This window comes from Electrona antarctica, assembly GCF_951216825.1.
Source record: "Electrona antarctica genome assembly, chromosome: 10".
NCBI classification, from domain to species: Eukaryota; Metazoa; Chordata; class Actinopteri; order Myctophiformes; family Myctophidae; genus Electrona; species Electrona antarctica.
The window spans coordinates 13,882,110-13,908,184 of NC_136791.1; the positions used below are offsets into that span (position 1 = coordinate 13,882,110).

The 26,075-nt window shown below is 41.8% G+C and overlaps 2 protein-coding genes across 2 annotated transcripts in view; one reads left to right on the top strand and one right to left on the bottom strand.

The window, feature by feature from the left end:
- The window catches only part of eys (eyes shut homolog), a 580,966-nt gene extending 556,752 nt beyond the window's left edge, over positions 1-24,214 (bottom strand). Inside the window, exons 1-2 of the mRNA XM_079513209.1 lie at positions 24,075-24,214; positions 23,724-23,863 (exon numbers count right to left, since the gene is read on the bottom strand). The gene's annotated coding sequence lies outside the window, so the exon portion shown is untranslated. The remainder of the gene's footprint in view (positions 1-23,723; positions 23,864-24,074) is intronic.
- adgrb3 (adhesion G protein-coupled receptor B3) overlaps positions 1-26,075 on the top strand; it is a gene marked incomplete at its 5' end in the record, with an annotated part of 229,890 nt that overhangs the window by 55,628 nt on the left and 148,187 nt on the right. The window lies entirely within an intron of this gene.

Here is a 26,075-nt window from a genome sequence, read left to right on the forward strand (position 1 = left end):
GTGATCCCCGGACCACTGGTTGAGAACCACAGATTTAGATCTTTCTATAATGATTATTATTTTGCTACCATTTGGCTTTTTTAAACCTTTGAATGTTTGAAATTAGTTTTTGGAAAGATCTATAATATCAGCCAATCTGTGAGAGTGTTTTGTAATTTGACGTCTGTAAAAAGGGAAGAAATGGAGCCATTAACATTGACAGATTGCTTTTCTACAATTGAAATAGCATGTCATCCAGTTAGACTTGATATGGATGGCATTCTTATTGAAACCACAATTAATACATTATTTTTTAAGGAGAACATTGTGTGATCTATCCATCAACGCTGCAGTGAAATAAAGAAGTGGGGACACTGACAGGTTTACCCTGATCGAGATCACTTAGACACACGTAAACGCTTTCAGTAGAATCATTGTTATGCTATGCATGTTCTATGTTCTATGCATGTGCTATGCATGCATCCCGGCTCCTCCTGTCTACATGTCGAAGTGTCCTTGGGCAAGACACTGAACCCCAAATTGCTCCCGATGTGCTGGTTGGTACCTTGCATGGCTTCCGCCGCAATCGGTGTATGAATGTGTGTGTGAATGGGTGAATGTAATGCACAATCTATGTAAAGCGCCTTGGATAAAGGCGCTATATAAATGCACCATTTACCATTTACCATGTTGAGCATGGGTTAGTTATGGGTTAGGTGTTACATTTCCATACATTAAGTGTGAACACCATAGGCTACTACTCACTCTTTGAAAAAGTCTCTTTCCACAATCTTGCTTAATTCATTAACAATGTGAAAGTGTCTGTCATTGTAGCACCGCCTGAAAAGGTTGAAGCATTGGTTTTATTCTGAACATTACAGAATATCACTATCAAGAGCACTGTCCAAATTGGTTCCCTCTGAACTCTATTGAGTCGAATTAATGTAGTTCCCATCAGAGTGACTACTTGTACTTTTCCGTTCAATATCTCATAGTCCACAAACAAATAATTATATTATTTTATCCAGTCCCAGATCAATCAATACTTTCACATCTTTTATGCGTTTGCTTTTTGGGTGCCTGTAAACATATCCAATTATCGTTGATTGATTGAAAGGGAGGTTTCAGGATTTGAATCGGCAGGAACTCAGTTCCATCCAGACATAAATCATCCCACACTTTTAACAGAAGATGCTCTTGGATATTACACCTCCTTCTGTCTGTTCCAGTGTTTGACAGCAAACTTTTCCCATTATGTTTTAGTTTTAGTCACGTTATAGTTGCCTAGTAAGTATGATTTTTTATGACTAAATCTACAGTTGACCTTGACTGCGCTCTATACTGTAATAAGCGTACTACACGGCAACACTGCTCCCAGGCCAGCCCACGTACACTGTACATCCCCTAGTTACACATGAACGGGCAGAGAGGGGCAGGGAAACTGAGCGAACACAACGGGGTCACGACAGGTGAAATGCCCTTGAACAAGGCATCAACCACTACGATGAAATGTGTTCTATGAGCAGGGCCTGGCTGGAAACAAGTTCTTGAGCTTAGCCCAGATACCCTGGGTAAATATAGATTTCATTTCATTTCATTTCATTTCATTTCATTTCATTTCATTTCATTTCAGGTGGGGTGCTTCACTGCTTAGGTGAGGTGTGTGTGTGTGTGTGTGTGTGTGTGTGTGTGTATAGCAGGCTGCCGGCTGCCGGTCACGGTATGGCCAGAAAGAACACATTTACTTTTCCCAGAGAATAGGCAAAAATAGGGTAGGTAATGAGGACATGAGGACTTCAGAGAGATTCGGTGACCTCTGTGTCCTTTTTAGATTTAAAAGAGCAAAAAGAAGGGGAAGAAAGAGGTAAAAGAAAACACTTTAGTTTCAAGGTGCAAGGTGTTTATTGTCACATGCACATACTGTACAAGGCACTGGTATTATACTAGAATAACCCAAATAGCAATAACGTGTGGTTGCATCTTGTAATACTTTGCGGTCGTGTGCACACATCCGCCTGGGTGACTGCAGACGGCAGACTGCTGGGCGAGTGCTGGCGCTTTGGCATGGGGGGTCAGATCAACATATGGAATGAATTCTGTACTGACCATATATGGAGCGTGTCTTGAGTGTAACGGGTTTGATGAGGTTAGATCAACATATGGAATGTCAGAACAGGAAGGACAGGTGGGGTAGGATCAACATATGGAATGTCAGCTCCATATACTGTATGGAGATCTAAGGGTTAGAGGTCAGATGTAGAGTTGCTGGCCGGCTCCACATAATGCAGATCTATGATCCAGTCTTCTCCATGTATGGTTATCCAGGATTAGATTAGGTCAGTGTCGTGATCTTCATATATGGAGATGGCCATATATGGTGGAGTGACGTGTCACAAGGCGTGATGTCACGAGGTGTGACCATATATGGAGGCGTGATGTCACGAGGCGTGACCATAATGGAGGCGTGATGTCATGGTGATGTCACGAGGCGTGACCATATATGGAGATGTGATGTCACGAGGTGTGACCATATGGAGGCGTGGGGTGACTAACAGACGGACGGGAGAGGCAGGTTTTCATAGTAAATGCGACCTACTGTCGCAATCAGGCAGTGTGACATTGCTGCTGAATGTTGTTTTACCCTTACCTGGCTTTCTTAACCACGTACTAATTAGCCATTTTAGTTGTTTTTTCATTTATTTATTTCTTTATTTATAATTATTAGTCAGTGGAAACATGCAACAGCAACATTCCACTGCTTGTACCTGCGTGAGCGTCAAAAGCTTTGGCTACAACATGGCTACCATGGGGCACTCCACTGAAGGGCAAAGAGGAACGGTCGTCGTGCCTTCCTTCCCAGAGTGCCCCTGTCCTCTAGTGCGCTTCACCATGTCGGCTAAGATGGCCTGCCTGCATTATTCACATGCATTTTGTGTCTCGGCTTGTCTGTCACGCCGGGAGCCGTCAGCCGCCCGGGAAAGAAAAAGGTGGGTGGCACTGTCGAACAGTCCCCCCTCCCGCTGCTGAACTTAAAGGAAGTTGACATGCAGGCGTAAGCACATGCACGCGAGATGAATATTTGTCATGATGGCGGCTGTCTGGGTGCGCAGAATGGAAGCTTTCTGGATGCGTGCCGCCTCGCCCACGTTCCCGTTTTCATAAACAGCAGCAGACAGCTGTTTGCATCAGTGTTTATGCACATGATATTCATAGGTGGATGATTTATTTGTTCCTCGGGACCCACTCTGAGGCGGCGGCCAGACTACACCACTATGCTACTGATAGTCCATCTACTAATGGAGATTTTAACCACTTTGACGTCTCTGCCGTCCCCGTTTTGTGCGTGTCCATTTTTCCACGTCAAAGATAAATAGATCAAAACAGCTGATCTACAAGCTCACAGCTTGAGCTATTTTGCCATGCAACACTGCCATTATGACAAAGTAAAATACTTATATACATTTGAGTCTTTCTGGATTCCTGAGAGAAACTTCACCGCATAGTTCTCTGTCAATTACCCCAGATTGTGATTTACATTACTGTTTGAGTTAGCACCTTTTTTAAAGGCAATTTCTTGAGATAGTGGTCGATACTATTTGCCCCGGGATCCCATCTGTCTTGTTCCACAGTATGCATGTATTGATCAATGGCCCTCTGTTTTAAGGTCTGACCGATGATGTCTTGCATCTCTTCCTAGAATACAGAAATTCAGACGCCGCGGCATTAAAAGTTGAATTTAAATCATCGTCGCCCACTCCTAACCCTTATTCCCCTCGCCGTGTCTTTTGCTAACGATCATGCAATATCATCACACTCTCATCTAACCTCCATTTCTCTTCCTCTCCCCTTTCACTTTCTGCAAAACCTTGTGCAGAATTTATTGCCACCGACCACGCCGACGGCCCAGCCAAGCTATCCTGCTGCTTTTGATTCGAGTCACATCGGCATCGAGGTGGGGGGGGGGCTGCGATGCTGCCTCTCGTTGAGCCAAGTTCCCATTAAAGGAATTTCAAAATGTTGCGTCCCTTAAAGAGTTGATCTGTTTGTCCCGCATTCCCACTCTCCGTGTCCTGTGACGCGGGTTCCGTCCCAGAAGCTGTTAGACAACAGACAGACGAGCTAGGAGCCCCCGTTCTTTCAAAGGCTCCAAGGCATAGGCATGCACATTGGTTGAGCCGCGGCCGGTTGCCTGGTAACAAGGAAACCGTGTGTGATTCCCCTCTCTGCCGTTTTAGATTTAATTATGAATACACTTTATCAGTGATGCACGGATTAGCTATTTTTGGACTGCGCAACCCTCCTGACACAAGAGACAAATCTGAATTGACCTAGCTTAGCGTCGTGCAAACAAAACAGTCATCCACCCCCGCCCTGACCCCAAACATTGGAGGCCTGCAGGGAGCATTACGTTATTGTCTTGTGGTCACATTGCTGAATAAAAAGAAGCCTCACAAAATGAATTATATGGCAGTGTTCCCTGACCTGAATTAGATAGCAGGAGTTTGAATTAGACCAAAAGTGAAATTTCACATAAGCCAGTGAACCAACACAGTGGCTTCGCTTGAATGCTACAATAGTTAGCTGGCTGACATTAGTGTTTTTTAAAATATGGATATCTTTTCAATCAGCGGCTGGAATCTTGAACAATACTGAACTCAGCACCAGGGGGGTATAGGCTATACCAAAGAGGTATCCACTCAAAACCCCAAGGACTAATGTCTAACAGAATTCAGATATGCTGATACAAGTGATTCTAATTGTATTTTTGTCTCCACCAGGCCGAAGGCATGGGGAGAGAGTATGTTTTGCACTCCGTCCGTCCGTCCGTCCGTGTGTGTGTCCGTGTGTCCGTCCGTCCGTGTGTCCGTCCGTCTGTGAACAGCTAATCTCCGGCATCGTTAACCCGGTCGATGCCAAATTTAGCACACACACTCCCTGGATGTCAACGATAAACCTCTGCCCCAAAATTTCCAGAACGGCCTGTTATAGCGCCACCAGGAGGCCGCTTTGTGCAAAACAAGTTTTTGGACAGTACACCTACAGATTTTGTCCAAACATCACGCAAATTGGTACACAGTCTCTCTAGAGCCATTCAACGAAACGGGTTTTTCAGATTTCTCAGACTCCATCCTGATTGGCTAAGATTGTCTTCCAAAGTTCGCAGGAGTGCTCAGTTTCAAACAAAATGCTGCAAATCATGAACACATCGTGTGATTTCCGTGAAATTGCGCACGCACATTCCCACTAGGCCGAGGAAGAAATGCCATGTGAACATTTTCAACTCAGCCTCATGGTGGCGCTATAACTGGCCGAAAAGTGTTTTTACCTCCAATTGCACGGATTTGTGGATAACTTTGTATGCCAACTCCCTAGAGGCCAAGGAAAAACCTTTGCCTGGAATTTTTCACATCTGCTCTTTATAGCGCCACCAGGAGGCCGACGTAAAACACATTTTCTAATATTACTCCTTCAGATGTTATCCAAATTTCACACAAATCGGTACACATGCTCTCCATAGTCATGTGATCAAGACGGGTTTGTTTGATTTCTCATAATCCACCTTCATTGCTCTCTCTCTCTCTCTCTCTCTCTCTCTCTCTCTCTCTCTCCCCCCCCCCTCTCCTGGGGGGAGACCTGTGCCCAGAAGGGCACTTTTTCTAGTTTATTACTGTGTTAGTGTGTTCATAGTGCCTGTATCGTCTAACAAATACTTATGTAGGCTATGCAACAATGACTATACAAACTCAAAGTCTCCTACAACCACAAACAAATACTACTGCCTGGGACCGCAGAGTACTGTATGTCAATACTACATCATAGTTTATATCCTTATTAAAGGACAGATGGTAAAAGATTGAGATAATTAAAAAAAACAGCAGTCAAACAAGATACACAGCAATGCATGCAGGGGTATTAAAAGTATTTACCATTACTGCCAGTTGTGTGATCTCTCTCACAAAGATTCTGAGCACCTTAATACCTGCAAATCGGATATTGGATCATGAAGCGAGCTAGATGACTGATAGCTATGTTGCTAAATGAGCTGCAATTTGTGATACCACCAACCAAACATTGTTTGCTAATACAGAAGGGAACGAAGGTCTCGGGTCTATCTGACAATGGCTTGGCCATTAGCAAACAAAACATATACACAAGCAAAGAGTGAGTTCTCACTGCACTTAATAACGCTTAATGGTCTGTCTTCAAGCCGATACACAATGTGAACGTGATGAATTCAGTGCATATCGTTGGCCTTTTTAACAAATGCACCCACCAAGGCTCCGTAATGGCCCGTTACACAGCACATGCTTGCAAAACAATGATGAAGCACTGATTACTTAAGCACATTACAGACCTCAGTGAAGGGAAATCACTTCAAGGCACTTTCGATAAAAATAGAAAGCTACACTTGAGAGACACGAGAATTGCATAACCAACTGCACCACATTGACGACGATGCTTATCAGAAGTTGCAGGCAAAATTATGATGAATTGCTAAAATGTTAAATCTATATGTTAAGGATTGTTGTTGTTTGTACGGTAGCAACTTGGTATGAACCGCATGAAGCAATGAGTGTTGTATCTTGATAAGAAATGTCAATCAAATGCCTCTCCCTGCGGTGCATATGTAGATAGCATAGTCACAATGAAATGACATAATGGGCTTCTTTCACAGAGAGGGCGAACAACTCATTATCATAATGATTGTGTGTTCAGAGGGCGTACTGCAGACATGTACTGCAGACATGTACTGCAGACATGTACTGCAGACAGTACTGCAGACATGTACTGCAGACAGTACTGCAGACAGTACTGCAGACATGCTACGTGTCATTCAATCAATGGTGGAAAAAATAGGCCTCCATTTTTTGTATTACCTAAGTAAAAGTGCAATGTATGTAATGCAATGTAGAAATACTCTGTTACGACCGGAAATTCAAATTGTACTTGAGTATTAGGAGGCATTAACCCATTCTGGGCGGGAACCCCTTTGTGTTTTAAGCATTATGTTATACTTTACCTATTGAAAAATAGGTAAAAAATAGGTACCTATTCAAAAATAGCAGATCTACAAGCTCGTATGATCTACAAGCTCTATGAGCTTGTAGATCTGCTATTTTTGAAAAATCGTGAAAATATGGCGCACATCTTTGAATATATATTCTTTCAGAGTGTTTTTAACTCAAATATTTGCTTCTGGGGAGGTCCATGGAACAACATATTTTCAGATGGGGGTTGGCGGCCAATTTCATATATTTTTGACATGAAAATATTTGAGAACGACAGGGTTTTCAGAAAACTGTCTATGAGCCTAGGTGCCCGGACGGCTAAGTGCCCACCCGGGCCAGATCGAGTTCTGTGGTAATAATAATCAAAATTTACAACAGAATATATAGTGCTGAAAATTTGAAATACTCCAGTAAAACATCCAAAATTATACTCAAGTACAGTACGTGAGTAAATGTACTTGGCTACTTTACACCACTGCATTCAATTGCATCACCGTCACACCAAAATGTTCCACTTTTATCACGGAAGAAATGTTTGTTTTGTTTTGTTGTGGCGGCCTTTAAATAATGCCCTATCTGCAAGTCTAAAACAACAGCGTTCGCCACAGTCGTGCTTGGTAAAGTGCTGCCGTGGAGCTGCGTGTCTCAGCAGCATGAGACGTAAACAGTAAGCCAGTTAGTGTATGCTGGACTGGACAGTCTAGTCTGTGTGACACGGTACAGAAATGCTCTTATTTTTCCTAGTTCTATTTTTATGGTAATACTTTTAAAAAAAAGTGAGGGGCGCTCTTTTCATGCATTATACATCATCATACATCATCTCATGAACAACTGAATTTATGTGATTGGTTGGTTAAATTTACATCATATTTGGTGGTCATTTGACCTAATTTCTCCTTTTCATTGTCAATGGTAAATATTGAGACGTGTGGGGACAAAAGCTGCGCCCCACAAAAAAACACTGATGGTATATAGTCTATGAAGCTATCTGTGAAATAAATTGAATTGAGGTGAAACTCTGTGTGGGGGTCCCTGGGGGGTCCCCGGAACTTCCAAACCCGGTTCCGGCGAGCCGCCCCACGTCCGGAACGGTTGAGAAATGACAGAGTTACCGTGGGGGTCCCCATGGGGTCCCTCTACTGTACTGTATACTGTCACTGTACTGTCACACCAAAAATCACGTAATGGCTGCTAAAAACTCAGCTTCCCATCATGCAGCTGTGTACAGTGTGAAGCTCAACAGCGCCACATGGCTGCAAAGAACTCAGCTTCCCATCATGCACTTTGTCACCTGTTGTAACTCTAAATATACAGTACATGCATACAGACAGACAGACAGACAGACAGACAGACAGACAGACATTGCTGTTCCTTGGAGTGGCTTCACCACTCAAAAAAGTTTAGAGTGCAACACTACAATATAGTGGTGGTCCCTGCTTTGTCTCTATCAGCTAAAGAGTCCATGGTCCGAAAAACGTTGAAGATCCCTGACTGCGTGCGTGCGTGCGTGCGTGCGTGCGTGCGTGCGTGCGTGCGTGCGTGCGTGCCCTCAGGTCTCCTACTTGCTCCGTCTACACCAAATCTGTTTTCCCTCTACACCAACATATCTTTGCTGACAATTGCGGCTATACAGGCTCACAATGCGTTGTTGCGAAGCATCATTGTGAGCTTGTAGATCGGATATTTTCTCTGAACGTACAGAATACTAGGAAACGCTAGAGTTCTTGTGGTTAATAACCCCCAACAAGTAATTTGTTCATTTCATGTGTTCTTCAGTAGGCCATTGGGGGGGCAAAACTTGTTTTATTATTATTGCCTTGGCAGGCCAAATTACACTGTGTACCTCAGGAATACAATGCTACTGTAGATTGGCTCCTCAGATATACTGTAAAGTGCTTCAAGCTGCAACAAAGTAGTTGTTTGTTGCACATTCCTGCCCACCACTGAGCCTGCACCTTCAGGGTTTCTTTGCTTTATTTAGGATTTTGCAACACAATTCTACCCACCTGATGTCAATTGTTTTGTCTTAAAGCCCAAAGGCTTTGAAGACATATCTACAAGCGCGTTAAATTGTTTTCTGCTTCCAAGTTAGTCCCCAAACGCAGTGGTTTTTTTGGTCGCGGTTGTCAATGCATTCTAATTGCACGTTAATTTTCGTGATAGTCCGCTGTGGGGACCACTCAGCTGTTATCATACGCTCAGGATTATGTGTTAATTAAACTGGAATAAAATAAGAATAATCTCTTAGGTGACAATATATGGGCTATGATGAGATAAAAGGCATTTAATCTTAATAATTAAGCAAATGTGCCCTAAGCGTTTATACTGCATTGTATGTACACAGATGTTTGCAGGTGATTACGAGTAATATCACATGCAAACGTGCTGCGAACATGCAACTTGCAGTGTACATAATGTCAAGGACATGTATTTGGCCACGGACCCCCCCGCCCCCCATCTGAAAACGTGTATGTGCCAGACACCCGGCGAAAAGAAGATTTATGTCAAAAGGAAATTTAAATTATTCTGCAGACATTTTCGATATTTTTCTAACATTTTAAAAAATAGCAGATATACAAGCTTGCACAAAGTGACGCGTTGCGAGCTTTACCTTTTCATATTATGAATGCATGTTGTTATTCACCTTGAGCCAAGCCCAATATTGTCAGGCTATTTCCACACAGTATAGGTAGTAGGCCTACTGTATGCATGTGTACATGTATATGTAATTATGTATGTATGGTACAGTATGTATTATGCAAAATCAATGCCATGCCATTCAGATAAACACAGAATTATTATTAATACTGAATGGGGTTCCATTAGTATGTCCCTTGGTGAAAGAAGGAATACCAAGGATGATCATGTATTGTAGGTCATTGCTTGGAAAATGCTACAAAATAGAGTGTGATTGCATATTACACTTGATTATTACCATTCCATTAAAAGGAATTCAATCATATTAAAACATGTAACCCATGAATGTTTCTCTACAGTACCGTCACTGATCTTCAGTGTTACATTCATCCCATTGTGACTCAGTCTGAGTGTGTGCAAATGTAACCAAATGGACCTGTAAAGGGACCATTTTGGTTTACATTTGCGCACACTCACAGTTAAATGAATACTGAGGCACTAATTTACTTATACGCTCAATGCTATTACGGTAACGGCCAATTCGATAACGAGACAGCCACCAATTCCAGTTAACAAAGTAAGGAGACCTGTGGGGATTTATTGTGAGGTAACTAAGCATCGTGCGCGCGAGTGAGCGGGGCCCAAGGGACCCTACGGGGCGTAAACGAGACGCCCATTCATTTCATCGACAACATACAATTCATAAACGACATTCGCACACACCCAAGCATGGCGGCTGCCATTTGAACCATCCACGCACGCAGGTATAGCCGAGAAGAAACGTTGGGGAGAATTAATCATTTCAAATCATCAAACCTAGTGGAACAGAAAAAAAAGAAAAAAAGAGGGGTTTATTGAAAGTGAGGTGAAGGCGGCCATGAAAAGGATGTGCCTTCTTGGGCAAAGGGAGGCAAATATAATGAGAGAATGTCTTCAATTGATTTGTCTTTTCATAAGAGTTCCCCAAGGCAATTTTCCCTACTGGATATAAAGGTGTGAATGAAAGTTGCATCTGGTGAATGGAGAGGCCAGCCTTTAAGCGATGGAAAGTATAACCATTAACCAAGTATATTTACTCACGTACTGTTGTACTTAAGTAGAAATTTTAAGGTACTTTTACTTTACCTGCAAGTACAGCATTTCTATTTTTGATTATATTTCTGCTCCAGCCTCTTGTATCACAGGTGCACAAATTTTTGTTACGATTATGTGATGTGTTTAGTTACTAGTTACTTTGCATTTAGATTAAAACAAAGCTTAACCGATTAATGCTGATGTTTTATTAAAGGTTAAGCCGAGAAAATGAATAAACCCAGGCACTCATGTCATTTATTGACGTTTCCACCCAAGGTTCTTCATCGGGTCAAACTATCTATACCCTAGCTAGCTAAGCTACCCAGTCACACATCAAACTATCTACCCTAGCTAGCTAAGCTACCCATTCACACATCAAACTATCTACCCTAGCTAGCTAAGCTACCCAGCCACACATCAAGTCATTAAAACTATTACAAGCTAGAGCTGTTTAAAGTGAATGCCTTACTAATTACTGTGCAATCCAATAAAATGATTGTGAAACGGGCCATTCTGCATTAAGAGTGCTTTCACCATTTAGCACTTGTACTCAAGTAAAACTAAAATGTTAGGGAGGCACAACAATGTGCAAACACAGCAGCAAGATTTGTGAGTTGCTGTGATAGGAGAAGGATATCAAACGGAACACAACCACCCTAAAGACTAATCATTGTGTATATTCCTGCACTATGCCTGCATCCAGTGATCTTGGTACAATATAGAAATTGATCTATTGAAGATTCTGACGTTCAAATGTACATATTTTTTGTTTTCATTGTATTGATGTATTGATGTATTGTGCTTTGGCAATGTAAAGTATTTTTTCTCATGCCAATAAAGCCCTTTGAATTGAATTGAATTGACTAGTGGAGAGGGGGGGGGGGGGGTTAATTACTTTATCATGTATTTTTTATATATGTAATAAAAAATAAAAAAACAATAATAATAATAATAAAACATAAAAGGTCCCCAAACGTGTGTGGAAGTGAAATACCGGTATCCCTTTATTGTAAAACATCCGAATGCTTCTTCCACCACTGCGTTACACCGTGAGGGCACTAATGTCTGATTTATGAAAATCAGACGATAGCCGATCTGCAAGAGCACGACGCGTCGCGGATCATGCGACGTGCTGTGCACTTATAGATCCTCTATTTCCATCGCATGATGCCGACCTGCGACAAATTATAAGTGGGTTTTTTCTCTCTAAGTCATGAATTGATCTTCTGAGGCATTCCTTAAGCGGGGGTTTGTCCGGAAGAGGCAGGAAGGGCCCGTACAGTACACGATGAATTATTGAGTGTGTCATATAATGAATCCAGACTCCACGGGGTGCCTGGAGACAGTAGAACTGCTGATTGCTTTAACTTCAAATGAACGCATTGCATTTTGCATTAACTTATAAATATATGGAGGGAGAGAGCACCGGCCGTCTGGGCGGATTAATTTCAGCTGTTTATGCCTCCATGCATTTGTGTGAAAGTTATTTGAAGATCATAAGCTTATTATTAATTATTATTGGTGGTAGTAATAGTAGTAGTATTGATACAGTTGCCACTATAGCTAATTCTAAAAATAGCCAATGTCCCAGCCCATTAAAGGGATAGTTCAGATTTTTTTTAACTTAAGTTGTATGAAATACTTGCCATTAATATAGTGGTTGCAACTGTATTAATTGATTGCCCGAGTCCTGTGGTGGGAGTTCTGCTCTGGTTTTGGTGAAATATCAAGTAGTTACGGTCATTTTGTGGGGGGCACTGGGGGCCACGCAGTAAAAGTAAATTAATCCACAAAACTAACGTCATTTGTATTGTTGACCTATTTCTAAAATATTAGTGCAACTTCCGTTCTTTTTTTACCCCTCTATCACACAGAACTATGTTTTTTGTGTCCATATCACTACGCCCAAAAAATAGTTCCATGTGATAGAGGGGTCAAAGTTGAACGAAAGTCGCGCTAATATTTTAGAAATAGGTCAACAATACAAATTACGTTCGTTTTGTGGATTAATTTACTTTTACTGCGTGGCCCCAGTGCCCCCCACAAAATGACCGGAACTACTTAATATTGACCAAAACCAGAGCAGAACTCCCACCATGGGACCCGGGCAATCAATTAATACAGTTGCAACCACTATATTAATGGCAAGTATTTCATACAATTTAAGTTAAAAAAATCTGAACTATCCCTTTAAGACCTGTAGCCGATTCTACAATGCCTTCTAAATCGGTAGTTTTCACACTTCCGAAAAATCTAAAATGACAGAGATGCTTTCCCTGTTTTTATTTGGGTTAATTTTCAGTGTGGTTCAGTTAGTATTGCTGAATAATAAACCTGTAGTACGGATGTTTTGCGACCGTAGGTCACAGATTACTATGAACGACGGCCATGGCCTTCGTGGCCTCCCTGGAATAACTGCCCTCAGCGCAATTGGAGTACCAACCAACCAACCAACCAACCAATCAACCACAGGCCGATTCATACTTTGTTAAACGCTGGCGTTGCTGACCGAGAATAGCCGACCTACAAGCTCACAACTCGCCGTGGATGAAGTATAGCCCTTTCCACACCTAAGCGCAAAACGGTCGACAGCCACGCACTTCTTAAGCTCTGCGCAGCTTAAATTCCGAGTTTTTCGACAGCTGGTGGATGGAAAAGAAGCTCCACCTCCGCAGACTTTTTGCGCGGAGGAGAACGTTTCCGGGAATCTGGCCGTCGCGCAAAAACTCTGCGGAGGTGGAGCTTCTTTTCCATCCACCAGCTGTCTAAAAACTCAGAATTTAAGCTGCGCGCAGCCGAGAACGTGCGCGGCTCTTTCCATAGTGTGGCAGCACCTTATACGTGTGTAGCTTGTAGGTCGGCTATGTTCGGCGATCGACTCCGCTGTGCGACGGAGCATAAATTACGTACATTTAAGTACAGCATCCAGTTCCTGCATTCTATACTCCGTTGTGCACAGCGTCGCGGGCCAAAAATAGCAGATTTACAAGATTGAGCTTGTAGATTGGCTATTTTCGGCACGCAGCACGTCGTGTGTATGACGAAGTATAAATTAGGCATCAGGAGTTTACTACAGGGAATAGTAGTTACAGGCAAGACAAACGTGTATGGCTGCCTGCACTAAATTAAAGCATGTTGAATTTTAATGTGATCCCAATCCACACTATACGATGTATACAGTATAATGACTGTGTGCTGCTGCAGTCTACTGTAGAGCAATTTGTTTTGTAAGCAATTCTGCATTTCAGTTGCTCTTTTATTCATAAGGAACACAATTTGGCAAAGCACCCACAGTAAAGCTCTGAAAAATAAACCATAGTGCGTTGACATTTCATCGTTGTCATAATTCATTTTCCTAAATATCAAGTAAAGCGTTTTAGCGCATGCAGTGTCATAAAGGTGTCAGGACAGCATTTAGATTCTGAAAAAGGCTCGCCGCGCCACACTAACCATCGAGATGTCTCCCCCGGTTAGAAATCACAAATAATTCATACAACAACGAAGCTAGAATGCAAAAATTAAAGCAGCGATAAATTATGTAATTGCACACAGCTACATTTGACTAAATTCTTTTTCAGGTTAGGTGGGAGGGAGAGGGGGGCATGACAGGGTAAGCTCTAGCGAAGGAATATTAGCCTTATTTAAAGGGGTATGCTTGTTCTTTGTGTTAGTATAAAAGTGTCTTTTACATCTCATCTCAAAATACAGAAACTCTTACATTAATAATGGGTTTGATTTAGCTGTGCCAATATGAATGCAAAGTATAGACTGCAAAGTCTATGCAAAGTATAGACAGTCAACATTAGTGTAGTTCGACCACACAAAAAAAAATCACTGGCAAAAACTAAACAAAAACTAAATAAAAACTAACTTGCGACAGGTGTTTTCCCCGTTGAGTAAAAGATTAACTATTACTAAAATAAATACAAGGTGTTTTTAAGTTTACATTTGTAGTTATAGAGGGTAATTATAGTGTATGAACTTATTTTATGATCATATACGTTGTCTTTGTTATCTACAGTACAGGTAGCCTCGGTACCTTAGAGTATATATGAATAGAGACGGCACCCGGAGGAAACCCTGAGGCGCAATGGACATAGTGGCCGAATTTGGTATTGCAGCGTGGGCCAAACACATGAACGCGCTGGTCCGGTGACTATCATTGCGCACGTTCATGATGACACGTGAACGCGGTTTCAGTGCAATGGCAGCGCGTTCATGTGTTTGCCCCAATCAATCCCAGAATGCACTCTGTTCCTACAAGGAAGGAGGAGTGAAATCACCTCATGCGCTTTTGAGCAACTTAATGCAAGTGGATGGGAGGAGAACTCGGGTGACGTCTCTATTCATATATACTCTAAGCTCGGTACCCATGCTTTCATTTTCGTCTGCGCAAATAATGAAAGCCTGCATGGGAAATTGGCCGCTCTGGTCTAGAAGTGGGAGTCAACCCTTCTGGGTGGGCGGCGCTCCAAATTATGTGACGTATAGTAGTGCTGCATTAGGGGGGAGAGGAGGGACCGGAGCTGACGGAGAGATCGGTGAACCAATCACGGCGTGCGCAAATCTCAGCCGCAACCCGCCCCTCTAGACCAGAAACCTAACACTCAGGCTATATGTACAGGTACAGTAGAATGTTGATGAGGATACCAACCTGATCATACACTACTATTGATTTATACTGTATGAATGTTGTATTCCCATGGCATTTATAGTGATCATCCTTTATATATTAACATCATATAGTATGTCTGTTAGGCCTTAGACACTGACAGATTTACTTTCTTCTTTTTTTAAAAATCATACTGTAGCCTATATCAGGTCCAGGGACCACCAGGGGTCCAAAAGGGCCCTTAATGGGTCAATAACTCTGACAGTGTACAAATGGAACCGCATGGCAATGGTCCATTTGGTTCTATTTGTACACTCTCAAAGTTGAATTGGCGCTAATTGTATGTGGAGTAAAAATATAATACCGGTATTAGCCTCTGAGAGTAGAAGTAAGTAATTAAGTAAGCACTGGAAATATCGGAATTACTCAAGTAAAGTAAAAATACCTCAAAATTGTACTTAAGTCTAGTACTTGAGTAAATATACTTAGTTACTTTCCACCACTGAAGAGGAATGACCCAAATGCAGAAAATGTGTATCCGTTGATGCTCTGAAATGCCTTGATAAGGAGCCCAGTGTAATCAGCCTTAAAATGCATGATTTTCCCGGTGTAAAGCGGAACAGTCTTCTTTCTTTTTTTACCCCCCCTCCTAACAACAGGGGGGGGGGGGGGGGGGATCTCAGCTATTGACGTCCTTCAACTTTTGCATAGTTTAATAAATTCTAATTCAATTAGGTAGGGAGAGAACGCATGAAGAGACAGCGTTTTCACTTTGCTGATTAGAGTGAAAAATATGTACAGTATTATATGTGCGCACACTGCTATGATATTTGCATTGGCAAGCTCATTAGGGCTCTATACAGACAGGAGAGGTTGTGTCATTGAGGCTCAAAAAACCACATTGTGATCCGAGCAGCACACCAGAGGGATTTACACACCAGGGATTTACAAATGTTTCATGTCACGGACCCCCAAATTGACTTTCATTAGGCCAGGGACCCTCATAGCAAATTATTCTGTCATCGGGGTACGCTGATATGAAAAGAAGTTCCAGCTTAAATTAAATCAAATCGCCCTGAAAGTCGCAATTGTGCACGAGAAGTTAATGCATTCATATAGGGGTTACTATCGAAACATTATTAGAATAGTTGTTTTTCTTGTTTTGCAATCATTTAAATATTGTGACATTAATTCATCGTTATTCATCATCTGTCTGGGGACCACTTGCAACCACCCCCCACACCCAAAGAGCCCTGGGGGTCCATAGACCCCACTTAGAAAATCAATGCCGTCTATCATGTGAAGAAGTCTATGGTGAGATCGCGGGAACGTGTTATATGCACTGTGAGCTATTTTTAGAAATCCTTACATTTCTGAAAAAGTGGTTTGATTGGCACTATATATATAATCCTTATGATCCTATCCTTTCCAATTGGCCCTCCTGGCATTGCCTGGGGGGGTTCCCTGGGGACCGGCATCCCCCACGAAAAAAAAGTGATCTACAGTAATCTAACGCACTGTTGAAAGCCAAAGGACTGCATAGATATAGGATGACAACAGCAAATGATGAATAGACCTCAGTATTGATTATTCAACGCGTGTAACGGCGTGTTTATACCTGCACCGCTTATTTCTCAATTCAAAAGAAATATGATGAGGCTCGAGGCTGTAAATTACTCCGATTTGCATCCATAGGAGACCCAATTATATGGTGTGTGTCCCTATAACAGCTGCACACAGTACGCAGCCTCAGTGTTCATTAGGACGCTCACAGGTCCATCTGGTTCCATTACAATCTCAGAGTTAAATATTGACACCGAAGATTTTACTGTACGTGTACGTGCGCATTGGTATCCTTCACTGAATTGATTGATTGATTGAAATATTTATTAACAGTTTGCAGAATTACAGTACATTTCGAGCACAAACTCAATACAAAGGCTGTTAACTGTGAGTGGACGACCCAATTAAGCATTACACTTGTTTACAAGAGGGTCCACCATGTTCAATTCATCAAAACATTTAGAGACGTACATATAGACAAAGAACAGAACAGGAATTCATCATAATGGAGGTAAAAAGGGAAAAGAAACATATACAGTGAGATTCACGTTCAGCTCCGTTCCTTTGTTTGTTTGCCTTGGAGGAGCTGCGTTGGGTCCCCAAGTCGGCTCTGTGGGACCGTGGCCATACCTTGAGTTGGCTGTGTGGCCGTGACCGTCTCTTGTGTTGAAAATGGGATTTACGTAAAAAATGACACATGCCTTGGTCACATCTCTGAATCTTACTGGTGGAGACAGGGTGGGTGGGATCTTAAATCACATATACCAAGAAAAGAAGAAAAAAAACGAGCATACAATAGCTTTGTAGGGAGAAGACCTGGGAGCTATTCACTGCATATCAGACAGGCACATCGACGATAGTGTGAACCTGTGGACAATAGGTCAGACAGCCTATTCAGGTGTATAGTTATTGAGGGGGGCCATGGAAATGCACGGGGCCTCAGAGCCCTCTCGGCTACACTCTCATTCCACCGCAGCGAGTTTCTGCTGGCCAGCTACTCATTTCAGTGCTGTGTCGTGCAGAGTTGCATGGACAGGAGCCATTGTGTGCCCAGATAAAGCACTTCAATCATCCATAATGTCATCTTAGTAGAAAATGACTCAGAGGACGCGTTGGGGAAAAGGCAGTGTGTTTTTCCCTCGTCGCTTGCTATGCTCTCTCTCTCCCTCCCTCTCTTGCAGATCATAATGACAAGAATGAAGTTTTTTAAGATTAAAAATGTAAAAGCAGTGCTTGTGTTGACTTATTGATGCTAACCGCATGAACCCACGGGTCACGTAGTGAGCTAGCTTGTACAAAGTAGACTATTTTTGCAGAATGATCACCTACAGTATTATGACATGCCCAGAAATGTCGTGAGCTTGTATATTATGTATTATTTGATGTACAGCAAATTATATAAGATACATCAGAGTGGGTGTATACAGTAGGTGTTAGGTAAGATTTGAACATTCTCGTATGGCTTGTGATTTGATTCATATGTATTGATTGAATCCATTGGGAGATATGAAGGTACGATTAGAATTTGTAGTCTATATAAAACCCTCATTCTCTTGTAATGGTTTTTCTTCTTTACCCCAATGGGATTTCTGCTTTTATACTGAGCTTCTGCGTTAACCACTAAACCCTTTGTTGACCGGGGTCCCCCAGGGGTCTATGCTAGGCCAGCTCTACAATGTTGCAGCACTTGCAACGCCTCACGCTTGTTTGCCTGTTGTCTTTATGGTACCACATCAATACAGCATGGAATTGTAGACAAATATTACCACAACATATTTGTGGGTCTTGGGTCTGAAAGGCTAAATCTCATTAAATGGTGGTCCGTGGCTCAATTAAGCACCAAATAAATAATGGACCCTGATATGAAAAAATGTTGAAAGCCCACATTTGAAAACCTTTGTGGTGTGATAATCAATTCCATACATTCGCCAACAGTAAGCCGTGGAACGGCTAATTGAACACTGTAATGGTGCATGGCTGTGTGGTGGTGGTGGGTGCCGGAGTTGCACGCATTAAAAAACAATTAATTTCCAATACTTATGCCACTCTTGACTGCCTCTGCCGCAGCATAATAACAAGGGGGCTGTCATTGATAAGTAATTTCATACTCCATTAGGACTTGATTTAGACTGTTGAAAAGTCACGCGCCCCTTTCCACGGATTGAGATACACGTGTTTTCAAGTCTGGCACAATTAATAGGTAAAGTACAGTGTGCTTTCGCTGGCCCGAGGGTTTAGTCAACATTGTGTTTGGTCCTCTTCTAGTTGCAGACTGGATTATATGGTTTTCTATATCTTGCCATTGAGTCAATTCCTTTAGTCATATTGATATTTAGCTGAGAGTTTCATAACGCTTGGAATTTGTGTGTTCCCAAAATGAATTTCAAGTGAGCATACACATAATGAACATGTTATAAAAGCCATACTGTATACATACACAAATGCACATTGTCATCATTGCACATCATTTGAACCAAATCAGGTATCTTCTTTGCCTAAGAATGTAATTTGTTTACATTAATACAGACATTGACTGTGTGTGACTATATCCTATGAACACTGAGGATTTGTACTGTGTTCAGTGTTTATAGGGACACAGTGATATTATGGATACTAATTATACTATAATGATACTAACTAACCATAATGAACCAAGTATGGATACTATGTATGCAAATGAGAGTAATTTACAATCTCGATCGTCATCATATTTCCTTTGAATTGAGAAATAACCGTTGCAGGTATAAGCCCGGGGGTATATTTAAGCAATATTACACGAGAGGGTGTGGGTTAACGTGATTACGAGTATTTTTTTTATACCAGTCCTAATGTTAGTCAAATGTTATGACCAAAGAAAAGGAATAAAAATATGCCAATCTTCAGAAGAACATTCATTTTGAATATTCAGTACAGTACCGAAGTTTAGCTAATGACATAAATTGTCATCTGTATCGCTAATTGGGCCACCAGTGTTGGATTCAGTAATTAGTTTGCAACAGGGTTCAGCTGTTGACACTGCTGTAGACTAATTGTGGCTACGTGTCCTATTTGAACTTGTGCAGCTCCTCAAAGTGGAGGGACCACGTCTCATAATGTAACACATCACGTCATGATAAAAGCTTTCGTTAAAGTGTTGATTTTGTCGACTAGCTTTTTTCACTGATGAAAACTAAATATAAACTAAGCTATGCTGACTAAAACTAAGACTAATATATTGACAATTTCATCAATAAAAAGACTAAAATGTGAGAAGAGATCCAGTTTGGTTACACTCTAAACACACTAACATAACAGATCTACAAGCTCACAAGCTCGCTGTGAGCTTGTAGATCCGCTATTTTGAGCATGCAAGTGTACAATCATCATTACACGACACCATCAAGGTCCGAAAAAATTTCCATCGACTAAATCAACTGTAGATTTAGGTGACAAAAAATCATATGATATATAGTCGCTAAAACAATACTAAAACATTTCAGATGACTAAAATATGACTAAACCTAATTTATTCAAAAGATTATGACAAAAAAATCAAAATTTGCTGTAAAAATCAACACTGTCCGTAATATATCTAGTTTAGACTATACAGCCAGTTTCGGAACATGTCTCCTCATCAGGGGCATAATTTTGGGGCATCAGGGGACGGCAATTGCCTCCCCCCAGAGTTCACATTGAACCTCAAGTTCAGTTATTTCATGCATATTGTCCCCAACTCTGAATAGTTTTTTGCAGATTAATCTGATTACTTCGCCATAGATGCGCGTCCATCTAATGTACATGTTATCATTTAGATAAGCATTTCATTGTATGCAACCATTGAAACCAGTTTCAATGTGGCATCCCTATTTTGGGAATGTCATTATAGGCGAATATTTCAAACATATTCTCTTTTCACCCCCAAACAAGTAGTGATTGGGGGTGACTTAATGCATCGCTTGGTGACACGTTGAGAGCTGCTCTTCAGCATACAGTACATTGTATTAAGTAGCAGAAAATTATATGGAAAATCATTCTTCATTAGGACACTAGCTATCATTGTATAAATAGATCATCCAACTGCCTCTCTAACACAGAGAGATGTGCAAGATATTCCAGGATATCTTTTTTTCAATGGCATAGGCAAAGGCACGGAATTATGTTTATGTCTGTAAATGGTAAATGGTGCATTTATATAGCGCCTTTATCCAAGGCGCTTTACATAGATTGTGCATTACATTCACCCATTCACACACACCAATGGCAGTGGAAACCATGCAAGGCACCAACCAGCACATCAGGAGCAATTAGGGGTTCAGTGTCTTGCTCAAGGACACTTCGACACTAACTCTGGGGGAGCCCGGGTTCGAACTGGCGACCTTGCGGTTACCATCCGGAAACTCTACCCCTGAGCCACCGCCGCCCCCTATAGTGGCGTCTGTATCTTGTTGGACCCAGGCCATCTAACCGATGGCTGTTTTGACCCTGTATTGCATGTATCTTTACAGAATAGAATGCACATACAGTACAGGGTTGGGTTGCATAGCCTACTGTACATAATGTAAACGCTGAATCCCTGCACACAAATTACAGCCAGGATAAATATGCAGAGATTTAGTAGTTTTCTTTACTATCAAACTGCCATTTAAACTCAGTCACTGATACAAATTACTGCGAGACCCAATATGTGGAACTATCGCGTCTTAAGTAGCCTATACGTGGTCATGGACAGGGAAGCAATATGACGTGCGTGACAATGTTGGTCTGCAATACTGATTTGGTTTCATTCTCCTAAAGCAGTTCTAACAGTTATTCTCAGATGGAAGCCAAGGGCTAATATAGCCTTAAATTTCACACAGTACACAAAAATAGCTGGTGTTGTTATTTAGCGCCTTCGAACATGCTTTCTAAAACACCCCTGTTACCTTATTGAACTGGATGAATTATGCACTGGAGTAGGGATAGAAAGCATTGAATAGGGTGTTAAGTACCGTAGCAGTCCATATTTATCACACCCCTCTCCACTCTGCCCCATAATGTTGCCTTTTCTACATTTAGAGCAGCCAATTATTATTTTTTGTTTTCACCCAATTTAGTCATTATGCCAATTAACCCGCATTTTTGTTTTCACCCAATTTAGCCATTATGCCAATTAAACCTCTCGAGGAGCCCCCAGCGGGAGGACATATAGTGTCTCTCCATCCTAACCTACTGACTCACCTGACAGCGAGGAGCCCCCAGCGGGAGGACATATAGTGTCTTTCCATCCTAACCTACTGACTCACCTGACAGCGAGGAGCCCCCAGCGGGAGGACATATAGTGTCTCTCCATCCTAACCTACTGGCTCACCTGACAGTGAGGAGCCCCCAGCGGGAGGACATATAGTGTCTCTCCATCCTAACCTACTGGCTCACCTGACAGTGAGGAGCCCCCAGCGGGAGGACATATAGTGTCTCTCCATCCTAACCTACTGACTCACCTGACAGCGAGGAGCCCCCAGCGGGAGTGTCTCTCCATCCTAACCTACTGGCTCACCTGACAGCGAGGAGCCCCCAGCGGGAGGACATATAGTGTCTCTCCATCCTAACCTATGGCTCACCTGACAGTGAGGAGCCCCCAGCGGGAGGACATATACTGTTACTGTAGTGTCTCAACATTCCCGCCCGTCCGCCGAGGCGCCGACAGTTCACACCCCAGCCCACAGGAGTCACTATAGACTAGAGCAGTGATACATTCAATGCAGAATGGAAATGTGGACATATTCTTTAGTTTTGGGTCTGCAAGGCTAAATCTCATTAAATGGAACCAAATTGTTCATTTGCACACTCATAGTTATAGATATAGACCAATTGTGGTCATTCATATAATATAATATAATATAATATAATATAATATAATATAATATAATATAATATAATATAATATAATATAATATAATATAATATAATATAATATAATATAATATAATATAAATGTCTGCTCATTTTATATGTTAGAAATGTTACAAAAATTAAACATTTACAAAAATGGCCACCACAAGTCAGCATGGCGATGATGACCCCTGCTCTAAATATCATCAGAATCCATTAAATGAAGAGCGTGTATATTCAATTGTCAGAGGACATTCATACAGAGCCGGTATGTCCTTTTAATTATTTAGGGGGAGCATATTTTGTTTTAACATGAGCACAGTCGATGAGCCATGACAGGGCATGTTGCAGCTATCATCCTCACAACGATGAAATGCCTAATTTATCATGCTCCACTGTATCACAACGATGAAATGCCTAATTTATCATGCTCCACTGTATACGACAGCATTGCGAGAGATGGAAAATAGCCGGTCTATATAGATCGGCTATACTTTCGGCGTGTGACAAGTATAAATTGGGCCCAGAGTCCTGCATAGTATTACTCAGTGAGCCAGGAGGACATGTTGCAGCCTTCTTCCCCATGACTAAGTCCTGCATGTGACACAATGTCCCCTGTGCTGATAGATGCAGGCTGGCAGTCTGAACTGAACCAGGAGCTTTTTACTACTGCAAAGGATCGGACAAGTGCTGTGGAAAAGCTGACAGCATGAATTATGGAAGTCTCATTAGAGGCTGTTGGAAATACTTTATCTTGATATGAAATATGGCCATTGTATCACACTTCCACAGTCTGAAGGCATATATTTTTTTTCTTTTTTTTTTTAAGTTAGCGTGGACATTAGGGTGGAATTTTCAATGGACCCCAAACCCTTCTATTAAATCGAAGGTCATTTCTTTGTATGCCAAAGCAAAATGACTTGGAAAAGGACAAGGTATGCTTTTTGAAAATTGGCTGCAGTTTGAAAAGGTGTTAAAAAAATATGTGTCATGTTTCTCACTTGACAGATGCATGGCTTGGCATGGCGGCGTTGAGCTTGGCAGTGTCTGACTGCCAGCCAGGTCGTCTTCTGGGGTTGTGCGTTCTGGCGCTCATGCCAAAGCGTTTTCACCCATAGCGTTCCCAGATCCCTCAGCAATACTGTAATTAAAAAAAGAAAGCCACTCAAAGGATGAGTTATAGTCACTGATCCAAATCAAATGCGCCTGCCTGTCAAAATCAGAGGCCCACCCTGTGTTGAGGTGCTTGTGCAGAAATTGCTAAATTAGACAATTTCTGATTTTTATTGAAGGGATAGCCCCTTGAGATGCAGCATCTCATTTTCGAGGGGTCCCATAAGCTTGCCATTTACCTTTTATCCACTCAGGCCCAAATAGACTTTGTCAAACGACTGTCACGGTGACACTCAAATGTAGGACCCAAAATGCAGAAAAGACTAGTCAGAGGTAGAATGCACAGGATTTATTCTCAGAACAGGACATGGTACAGAACAACACTTACAATCTAGCAGGGAACAAAGGGAACTGAGGGTTTAAATTGACATGGGATAACCATACACAGGTGACCATGGACATAGGGATTGGCTGGGAGACTAACAGGACATAGGTGGAGAAAACTAGTAATCACAGGGAGGTGAGACAACACAGGTAACAATAGAAACAGAGGAAACCAAAAGACACTAGATACTACAAAATAAAGGTACACCATAATAAAACACGACGGGGAGTAAAAATAGCCAAGGTTCAGGCTATTCAGGTTGTGAGCTTGTGCTTTAAATCGTGTTTTTTTGTGTGTTTTTTTTCCAAAGTTGTAATGTTGAAAATGTTGACAGTTTGGAGAATTTCTTTTGAAGACGTTTGCCTGTAATGCCATGCCCAAAATAGCGGACGCCAGGTTGAAACCGGTTAATTATTATTAAGGTTTGATGTATTTAGTTGAATATACCTTTGTTGTGTCTCTCATGATGTACTTAATATAATAATGACGCTGATGTATCTGGGGCTTTTATCTTTCAGTGTAAACTAAGTATAGTGGCTATACACTCCTCCTACACGGACACTTGTATGAATCGGTTTCATTAGTAATCTGCCTCCGTCCTTGTTTCCGTGGGTACACAGTGGTCCTTTCATTTGTGTCCCCTGCAGCAGGCCCAGTGTTGGTCATGGCTGGTTCAGCTAGAATCCCTTTTAGCCAGGGGGGGGGGGGGGGGGGGGGTTGTTGATTTTGAAAGTTATGCGCTGTGTGACCTTGGCATTGCTTTAAAAGAACGCCATTGGACCATTCATTTTCTGACGGCGCACCACATGGCTGTGCGTGCGTAAACACACATCTCTCATGCCTAGAATAAAAGATAAGAAAAATATAAATCACATCTCTCCATCTTTCAGAGGGGTTGCTATGGTTCTGATGTATTTTGATTCTTAAGGTTGAAATACTGCAGAACTGATTATCTAGCCCCGAGGACGTTTCACTCCAGAGTGTATGTTTGTGCAGCGCAGAACAGAGACTCTGTCTGCAGCTGTTCTGATGACTTGCAGTGCTGCATTCCACACATAAATAATATGACAACAGAAACACTCCCCGGAGTAAATGGTAAAGTGGTCAAATGACTTGCTAAGGGCCCACAACAACAGGCCCTTTTGATGCAGTGTTTTGATAACGTCGGAGCTCCATCTAGGTTGCTCTTTGAGGTACTGCTTAGTGCAGTTTACATGTACATCTCACCATATGGAAATGATCGGTGTATTTTCCTTGAGTATCGTAGCATTGAATCCGTGATCTCCGATAGAAACATTCATATTGACTGAATGTCCAGCCGCTACTGTTTGGAATTTGTGCCTCTGCACTTCGCGTGACTTTTCATGAGGTGCAGTTTGCAGTTCAGCAGAATGTTAATTTGGCCTCAATCTGAGTCATTAGGAAAGTCAACAGGAAGCAAACAGATGGCTGAAGGAATATGATGGATAATTGCGTGTCTCAGAGGACAATGCGTAATTTGTATCTGATTGTGTGCAACCCCCTCATTTTCTTAATGAAGGTCTAATTGTGTTTTTTTGGGATGGCTCAAGCATATGGCACCGTCAACAGTAAGGCTGTGTGCATGGTGAGCGTATAGATTAGGAAACATACATGCAACGTGCCTCTGAGCAATAGAGTGTTTTAAGAAATGTCAGCGTTATTATTTTAAATGGAAAAGTCATCTTTTCAACACCCTCTTGGCGGCATTATTTGGATTTATCTCAATTATTTACGTTCTAAGTTATTTTATCGTATTTGTGTAATCTGCCCAGTTGTTCATAATGACAGTTTATTTTTGTTAAGACGGCTCATATTAAGCCAAAACAGGCTTTGA